Source organism: Peromyscus eremicus, chromosome 1, assembly GCF_949786415.1.
Source record: "Peromyscus eremicus chromosome 1, PerEre_H2_v1, whole genome shotgun sequence".
Classification (NCBI taxonomy): domain Eukaryota; kingdom Metazoa; phylum Chordata; class Mammalia; order Rodentia; family Cricetidae; genus Peromyscus; species Peromyscus eremicus.
Genome location: NC_081416.1, coordinates 132,449,408 through 132,458,650, shown reverse-complemented (window position 1 = coordinate 132,458,650; position 9,243 = coordinate 132,449,408). Strand labels below are relative to the sequence as shown.

The window sequence follows — 9,243 nt, the reverse complement described above, 5'->3', positions numbered from 1 at the left end:
AGCACAGGGGAATGAGGATCCTGAGAGGAGGGGGAAGGGGGGAAGATGGGGAGGAGGAGGTGGGGGAGGAGGGGAGATGAAAAGTGGAAAGGCGGGATGTTTTAAAGGTTGCAAACACTCTGAGAACGTTAACATACTTGTGAAATAACCGAGCCCTTTGCTCCTCGGCGACCGAGACATTGCTGGGGTCCCGCTGAGCTCCTGCCCTCGCCGCCTCCTCTGCCACAAGCACGTCTTGTAGGATCCTCTGGGTCTGCTCTGCGTTACAACACAGGTGATTGTCACATGTCTGACAGACACTGGTGTGAGCCCATTCACGGCTGCTACCCCTCTTTTCTTCTCTAAGGTTGAAACAACATATGACGCTAGGTTTGGCCGTCTCAAATTGTACATCAAAGGACAAACGGGACCCAGTTCACATTTTTCTGAAGAAAGATTCTGTTAGTTCATTTTAAGATGATCCAGGTGTCAGGGCCCATGCTGTCGTCACAGCTCTTGAGTGGTGGAGACAGAAGGATCAGAAGTTTGAGACCATCTTCCAGTTAGCGAGTTCAAGGTCAGCCTGGGCTACATGAGGCCCTAGCTAACACAATCATTAACTGTTGAAAATCAATACTTGCCTCTCTTGACTAGGAATAGTCAGTTTCTCTGTCTCCCTCTCCCACCTCTCCAAGAGAACATACTGGCATTTTTTTCTAGATATAGAGGTTTGGGTGGAAAATACCCATTTGGGGGCTAGTGGTAGGCTCAGTGGCTAAGGGCACCTGCCATCAAACCCGAGTTTGATCCCTGGACCCAGGGGGCAGAAGGACAGCTCTGACTTCGTAACTGTAAATTGTCCCCTGTTCCCTATACACACAGTAAGTAAAATGTATATTTAATAAATATTAATTTTCCTTGAAATATTTAAAAATGGGGACACAGCGAGAAGGAAACCACAGTGGCCTCAGAATCCCTTCCAAGCATGGCCTCTTCGGTCCCTGACCAGTGACACTCACGCCTTTCCCTTCTTGGCCTGGCCTGGGAGCCAGTGTCACAGGGAGGATCCCCATGAAATTCACCAGTGGCATTCATTTCTTTCTTCTTTTTCCTTTTTCTTTCTTTCTTTCTTTTTTTTTTTTTTTGGTTTTGTTTTGTTTTTGGAGACAGAGCTTCACAATGCAGCCTAGAACTCTCTATGTACACCAGCCTGGCCTTGAACTTACAGAGATCCACTACCTATACCTCTCAAGTGCTTGGATTAAAGGCGTGAGCCACCACACCCAGCTGGAACTAATTTTCTACCTCTTCAGAAAATGACCATGTTTTCTACCTAAGCTTGGGGCATTGACTTCCCTCATGCTAGCCTGAGAGGCCATGGTACCCAGCAAAGAGTTGATGATCCATCAGTTACAATGTTTTGTCATCCCTCTTGGACATTTGATGTCATTTCACCAACCTGTTCACCCACCCCCTACCTGACCTGCCCCCAGCCCACTCACACCATCTTCTGTCTTGTCTTCCCTTTCTTTAGCTCTTGGAAGGCAGCTTCTCTCCTCCTGTGATGGTTTGAAGAAGAAAATGTCCCCCTTAGTCTCAGGTATGTGAATACTTGGTTCCTAGTTAGTGGTGCTGTTTAGGAAGGTTTAGAGGGTGTGGCTTGCTGGAGGAGGCATGTCAGGAGGGCTGGGTTTTGAGAGTGCTTCTCCTCACCCTACCTTCAGTCTGTTTTCTCTGCTTCATGCTTACAGTTCAAAATATGAGCGCTCAGCATCCAGTTCCTGCTGTACACCTGCAGTGTGCTGCTACGCTTTCCTGCCACGATGGACTCTTAACCTCTGGAACCATAAGTCAAATAAACCATCACGTCTGTACGTTACCTACATCATAGTGTTTTAGCACAGCAACAGATAAGTAACTAATATACACATATGAGCCCGACTCCAGGCTTGCCCATTGCAGACATATGACTTGTGAGCTATACTAAAACCCATGGGAGGAGAGGCCTACCCTGGAGATGAGCTATAGGAGAGATGGAGGGGGGTGTGGTGCCCTCCTGGCTGTTCCCTCGTGTGTTCACACCTGAATTCTCTCTCCAGCCCCACTCCTCTTTCCTCCTAGACAGACTATTCTGCCTCCCTCAGAGAGGGAGCTCTGCCTAAGAGCTGCTCATTCAGTCTCACCTGAACGTGAGTGACAGCAGCTAGCCCCTTCTGTATTGTAAGAACTGCAAAGTCTCTCTGGTGTTAACATGGACTGAGGCTACTCACACGCAGTGAAAGAAAGAAGGTGGATGTCACTACAGCTCACCATAAAGTAGCCCCATTCTGGGCCACCAAGGGCAAGCCTTTGAGAGCAAGATGTGCCACCCAACTCTGGGGGGACGTGAGCCTTTGCAGACAATGTGCTTAACAGTCCAGAATTAGCACCAAGTAATGTCCCTTACACAACCAGGCTAAAACTCAAATTCTGACAGTCAAGTGCTAAGAGAGCATGCACATTGTTTTTTAATTTTAGTTTTCAGAACTAATGTTAGAAACTAGATCTCCAATGCTGACCATGCTGACACAAGCCTCTAATCCAGCACCGGGGAGGCTGAGGCAGGGATCACGAGCTTGAGGATAGCCTGGGTTCTATAACAAAACCCTGTTTCACAAAATAAAAACAAAAGTCACTCTCCGGTTCCAATTGATTGTGTCATTGCTATTATCTTTCCTTTGTAACTTTGTTGTTTTTAAGTCATTTTGGAGTTCCATAGAAATTTCAAAAATAGCATGGAGAATTCCCAGGTAGGCTTTTCTCAATTTTTCTGAATAATAACATTTTTTTATAACCTTATACTGATTAAAATCAGGAAATTGACGCTGGCACAACACCAGCTACAGATGTTATTCATATCCCTTGGTCTTTATGGTGTTCGTTATGGTGCATTTGTATTTCCATAAGATACTACCAGGTGTACAATTAGTGTAATTATAATCAGATTATTTCATTTTCAAATAAAACGGTATTTACGTGTGCGTTTATTTATTATTGTCTCTAGTGTATGATAGGGGAACATGCCATGGCATGTGAGGCCAGGGACAACTTTGTGGAGTTGGCTCTCTCCTTCCACCTTTACTTGGCTAGTGAGACTTGAACTCAGTCGCCAGGCTTGTACAGGAAGCACTTCTTTTATTCCCTGAGCCATCTTGCCACTCTCAAATGAACTAATTAAATAGTAAATAAATAAACTTCTTTATTTCATTTATTTATTGATTTTTACTTTTGCTTAGTAACATTTTAAAATGTGCAGGAAAATACAGAAAATAATGTGATGGGGACCCATGTTTCTAACTCTCCACTTTTTTTTTTTTTTTTTTTTCAAGACGGTTTCTCTGTGCAGTCCTGGCCATCCTGGAATCTCTCTATAGACCAGGCTGGTCTCAAACTCAAAGATTCATCTGCTTCTACCTCCCAAGTGCTGGGGTTAAAGGTGTGCACTGCCACATTTCAACACATATGCTTTAGAATTGTCTTAAAGAATAATACATTAAAGATACAGTAAACATCTCAACTGATCTGTTTTCCTGGCTCCTCTTCCTTCTCAGCCACGGCTATTTCTTTGGATTAAAAAAATGTAAGCAAATGAACCCAAACTCACTCTATGTTTGTCCTTCACCTAAAATATTAAATAGTTACTGCAATAAGATATCTAGCTTATGTTAAATTACACTGTAAAAATATTTATCGGTTTTCAAAAGTATTACAAATATTTAATAACAATCAAGTATTTGACACTGTAAATTGGTTTCAGTAATTATAATGTATTAATACACAGTAGACACTATGAAGTCAGACAGAACAATGGATAAATGATCAAATCCACACATGACTATGACACAGAAATTTAGATTATGTTATAGCCTAATGTAAGAAGATTTTGATTTAGACTTGAGTTATCTACTGACTGTATATTGACTAGTTTATTGAGAGCTACAAGGCTGTAGGATGGGCGACCTACCATAAACCTGAAATCCACAATGATGATCCTAAAAGCTAAGGACACTTCTTTGCCTACAAGGATAAATCTTAAAAGACACCCCCAGAAAGCTGGGCCCTTAGGACTCGGTCGTGGAGAAGTGTCATAAACAAATGGAACTCAGCAACCAACACCACTCCCGAATGTTCAGACCTCCTGTTGCATGCCCATGCAAGCCTCAGCCTCACAAACAGCAATCCTCTCCATTGGCCTCTGTCCCCACTGGTCCTGCAGCTGCCCTAGACGCATGTCACTGTCACTTTCCTAAACCAGGCTTGGCCTAGTTTTCCTCCTTCAGTCCATCCTCCTCCCCATTTTTATTCTCGCGTTAGGCATCCCAAGCACATCTCAGCAGTGTACAATCCTCTCATTGTAGAAGGAAGAAGTTGAGAATTGGGGAGACTCAACTACAGGGCTCTCTTGGGAAGACAGAGAGAAGAGAAACAGCGAATATTTGCATGATTATTTTTAAAAAGCAGCTCCCTGCACATGTAACTCACACGCCATAATATTTCCCCTTGCTTTTCAGTGTTTTTACAGGGGTGTGCGGCCATCAGGACTAACTCCAGAGCATTTCTATCACCCCTCCCCCATTGCCACAAGCATTCATTCCCTATTCCTGCACCCCTACTTCCAGCTCTAGTGACCAGTAATCCGCTTTTTGTCTCTATGGGTTTACCTATTTGAGACTTTTTATTCTTCAGTGCTGGAGACTGAACCGGGGCCTGATACATGCTAGGCAAGTGCTCTACCACAGAGCTACAGCTCTAGTTATTCTCTGGACATTATATGAATGTAATTCTATGAATGTGATTTCATGGCATTTTGAGTTGCTTCTTTCTTTTCCGTAACGTTTTTGAAGTTCATCTGTGTTGTAGCATGCACAAAATCTCCAGTCCTTTTCATGTCAGGATGATATTCAATTGTATAGACATACCACACTTTGTTCACTCCTTAGTTAGTGAACATTTGGGATATTTCTGCTTTGGGGCTACCATGAGCAATGCTCCTGTGGATATTGTTACGCAGGTCTTTGTGTGGACACACGTTCATTTCTTCTGGGTGGATGCCCAGGAGTGGAACTGTGGAGTCCTATGATAACTTTGATAATTTTGAAGAAGCATCATAATATTTGTGTCTTTTGTGAATAAAATTTCAGCCCCGTTTCTTAACCCATTAGCACTTTATGACTTGCACTTGAAATCACCACTGAAACAAGAAAGATATTTTAGATGTTTAGACACCCCCTCAGACCGTGTCAGAAGCTGTGCACGATTTTCTTTTGTATCATAGCATCCGTTTCTACATTGTGAAATTTTTTTTTTTTTTTTTAGAAATCTGGACATTTTTAGTAAGCTCTAAATTAGTGCTGCTTTGAGACTCATTCCTCAGTGTGAGCTGGGTTATTGCAGATGTCTGGATCTGATCATAATTGTTACATTTACTATCTCTAGAGCAAACGTGTCCTTACCTTGGTAATAAAGGAAAAGCAAGGTGAGCAGGTAAGGGCTGAACTCCTCCAGGTGAGAGCAGAAGGCACAGAAAGCACCCGGACCTTTGGAGAAAAGCCTCAGGAGAAAATAGTCCACTCTTTCTGGGTAGCAGTCCCGAGAGAGGATCTCTCTGTATTCTCTCAGGGAGAACACGCCATCATACACCAGGTAGGGGAGCACCCGGCCCAGGTGCAAGTCCTTCAGCATCTGCTCTCTGTACCTCATCAGTATTTCTGAGAGCCACTGGTTCCTCCTCTCCTTCTCCCTCTGTGCCCTGGTTTCGCAGGAGTAAAACCAAGAGTTGGCTCCTCTCTCCAACATGCTGGGTCGTGTAGACCTGGGGACACGTCTCCCTCCTGGTGGCTGCTGCTCCGAGGCCTCGCAGATGGGACCCACACACTCAGACACCTGGAAACAAAGGCGTCCCACTGTCTGGTGTTGATATAGATCTGCAGGGAGAAGGGGGGGGGGGGCATCAGATTAACCCCAGGGAGAATTCAGTGAAGACAGTCTTGGCTCAAGAGGATTGTGCTACATACATTAATCTTCAACCCCTTATAGCAGCCAACTTCAAAAGATGAACAGGAGATAGCCTAGATAAAGTCCATCGAATTCACGTTTTTTCCCTTTCACCTCTAAATAATCATTTTTCCTAGCACTTCACTCCACAAATGACTCCTTTCGACATAATGCATCTGCCATGCCCACAAACTGAACTTAAGTCATATATTGGTAGCGATATCAGTTGGCACACTGCTACCTATATGTGGTGGGTACACTTCCCAGCACACATTTGGGGGCTTGAAGCCGCCTTGCCGTAAAGCCGTAGGAGGAGAGGTAAGGAGGAGAAGTCAGCTGTCATTGAACAGCCTTCCCGCTTTGTGACACTGTCCCCTGCGTGCTGTTTCTTAAGATCATAGTCCTTTTGTTTTTAAAGACATTTAAAAACTTCGCGGTCCCACAGAGGACCCCACTCCCCTGCTCTAAGCCTCGTGCCGGTTTAATGAGACCGGATTAGAAGAAGGGATTATCACTGGCTTGGGGCTTCCTGCTGCCACAAACAGCGCGTCACTCAAGATTGTGCGGCTATAATACAGCTGTGCCCAGCTCGCCTTCACGCTTACACCCACCTGGAAACTCCCTGTCCCCGGGGTCACCTCGGGGCAGCACCCTGGTTGGCTGCTTCGTGCAGGCAGACTCTTGTCCTGGTCCTTGGGCTTCTGCAGACAAGTGAGTCAGGGCCACAGGACCCTTCCTCTGCTCTCAGCCCTCACGGGACCACGAGCCTGTCATGAGGAGTGATTTGAAGCTCCAGTGTTGCAGGCTTTTTCTGTGTCAGGGAACTGGTGGACAAAGTCTACTGCTATGATAACATTCTTGCGGGTTTTGGGTTATAGAAGAAACTAGATCTTTCTCTATGGCATGTGTGTGGAGGATTTGCTCGGCAGTCAATCCGAACTCCCTCGGGTGATCTGGGGGTTCACAGGAAAATGCTTGGCTATTGCTTCAACCCCACACTTGAGAACCTTGGGTTCTCGTGGTATGATATTTTGCCTTGCTGACCCCGGAGAGATGCCCCTCCTAGATTAGTCAACTCCTGGAGAGAGCAAAAGAACTTTCAGGAAAGTTTGCTTTTCATGAGCAAACCAACCAATGCAGAGGCCACCCCTAATCACATATTTACCAGGCTCTTAGACGTGGGGCCACTGTCCCCTGCCCTCATCACCCTAGGAACAGGTACCAGACACAAGAAACAGCCCCTATACTTGCCCCAGAGCCCTAAAATTATTCAAACCTGCTAGTCCTAAACCAAATGCCCTGCCTCCGTTGTTGCCATAGAAACCACAATAAAGGCTCCGGCTGCATCTTCATCCTCCTGCCTCCTGGCCTCCAGCTGGGATGTGTCTTCTCTAGAGAGCTGTAATGAGCTGTCTTCCCAATAAGGTTGTCTGCTGATCTGTTGGCTTCACCTTATCTGAGTAATAATCTACACTTAATGAAACCCCATTGAAAGTACACAGAGGGACTGGGCTGTGGCAATATGGTGAAGGCCTGTGAGCTTCAGAGCCAAGGCAGAGGAAGCCACAATCTCAGTTACGTTCTCAGCACCAACAATTTCTCTATTTGGGGTCCTCATTGAAACTTCTGAGAGAAATGGCGCCATCTGGTGGTATTTTGTGGCCTCTGGTCTCTTAGCTTTGTTGTTGGTTTTTAGTTATTTTTATTTATTTATTTTTTAGTCAGTGATTTGCAGCTCTCTTGTGTTCCCAGCAAAGTTAAGAAAAAATTATGGACTTTCCACATCCCTCTCCACATGTGGCCTCACTTTCTGTCCACATCCCTGCCCACAAGTGGCCTCACGTGCTGGCAGCATCTCCCAGCAGCCTGCATTGTTCTGGTGACGTCACTGTCCAGGGCCCTGGCACAGTCAGGTTCGAGCTGTATTGTGCGGTCCATGTGTTTGGAAGAATGAACAACACTGCCCACCATTGTACTGCCATGGAGAACTGCTTCACTGTCCTAGATACCTCTGTTCTCCGTTCACACCCCACCCCCAGACCCTGGCAACACATCTTCTGTTGCAGGCCAATTTGACTCAGAGGTTTTACAGAGCAACCCTGTTTATCTGTGTTGGATGCATAATAGAGAATAATGATGAATAATACAGTCTACCTCCCAACTGCACGGAGGAAGTAAACGTAGGGTCAGGTAAAAATCAAGCAGGCAAATGCATGGCCTAGTGATACCACACAGCTGGAAAGAATATGGGCAGAGCTACCTCAAATAGAGTGGGGAGGGGGCGTCTAAGCTAACGCCTCCAGGATTGAAATAAATTAGATACTGGGCTGGAGAGATGGCTCTGTGCATAAGAGTGTTTGCTGCCAGGCCTGGTGACCTGAGTTCAACCTGGGACCTAAATGGTAGAAGGAGAGAACTGATCACTGATGTCCTCCGACTTCCACATACAATGTACACACAAATATACACACATGCGCACACACACAACACACACACACAACACACACACCACATACCATACACACACACACACACACACACACACACACACACACACACACACTGATTTGAGCGAAGTTGAGAAGAAGTCAGATACTGGGTGAGGACAGAAAATATTCATGAGCGCCTAGAAAGAGCAGAGTTGAGGATCTGAGAGCCTGATGAATTAGCACAGGGGTTCATGGTGTGGGTTGGGGTCAGACATAGGCCGATGTTAGAGAGCATTGGGGACTTGGTCTTGCTGGCAAAGTAAGTTCTGATAGGAAGCTATATGTGACGATGGTATCTCAACTGATAACCTGCTGAGATATAGAATCACATGAGATCTCTAGGGATTATTTTGATTCAATTCATTGATGTTGGAAAAAACTGTTGGTGCCCTGTGGGTGGCACCATTTTTTGTCCTAAGATCCTAGACTATAAGAAGGGAGAGGGTGAGCTAAGCATAGGTATTCATCACTCTGTTTCTTGACTGTGGACGCCATGTGACCATCTGCCTTAATTTCTGGCCTTCCCCACCGTGATGGGCTGTACCTGTGAACTTTGAACTGTTTATTTCGAGCCAAAATGAATCCTTCCACACTTAAGGTGCTTTTTCTCAGTCTGTTTAATCACAGCAACACCAAAAGGAATTAACAGGCTTCATTTACAGTAGAAAGCTCTTAAAGCCTTTACCCACAGGAGTAACATAATCTGACAGACGTTTTAAGAAGTGTGTTGTCTAATTTCATG

General features: G+C 45.2%; 1 pseudogene; it reads right to left on the bottom strand.

The window, feature by feature from the left end:
- LOC131917894 (uncharacterized) overlaps nt 1–9,243 on the bottom strand; it is a 103,964-nt pseudogene that overhangs the window by 88,818 nt on the left and 5,903 nt on the right.